The following is a 276-nucleotide window of genomic DNA, read 5'->3' as shown; positions in this document are numbered from 1 at the left end:
GGGGAGGAGACGGAGGACCGGTGGTGCGGGAGTCGGGCCCGCCCGGCGCGGGGGGAGGCCGGGAGGAGCCTCAGCCTGTGGAGGCCGCCTCTGCGGAGAGCTGGGACCCAGGGCCGCCCCTGCACGAACCCCCTCGGGTGTTGCCATCCCCTCCCCTCTCCTTTCCTTGCGCGATGGAGATTTCTGTCTTCGCTGTCCCAAGGGCTTGCTTGCCCAGTGCCCCTGGCTAGCAGCAGTACGGGGTCATGTCCCAGAGTGGTAGGCAGGCGGGCCGCC

The sequence above is a fragment of the Merops nubicus genome, unplaced genomic scaffold (genome assembly GCF_000691845.1).
Source record: "Merops nubicus isolate BGI_N331 unplaced genomic scaffold, ASM69184v1 scaffold14002, whole genome shotgun sequence".
Classification (NCBI taxonomy): domain Eukaryota; kingdom Metazoa; phylum Chordata; class Aves; order Coraciiformes; family Meropidae; genus Merops; species Merops nubicus.
The sequence above is the reverse complement of the archived record's forward strand: the minus strand, read 5'-3'. Positions refer to the sequence as shown.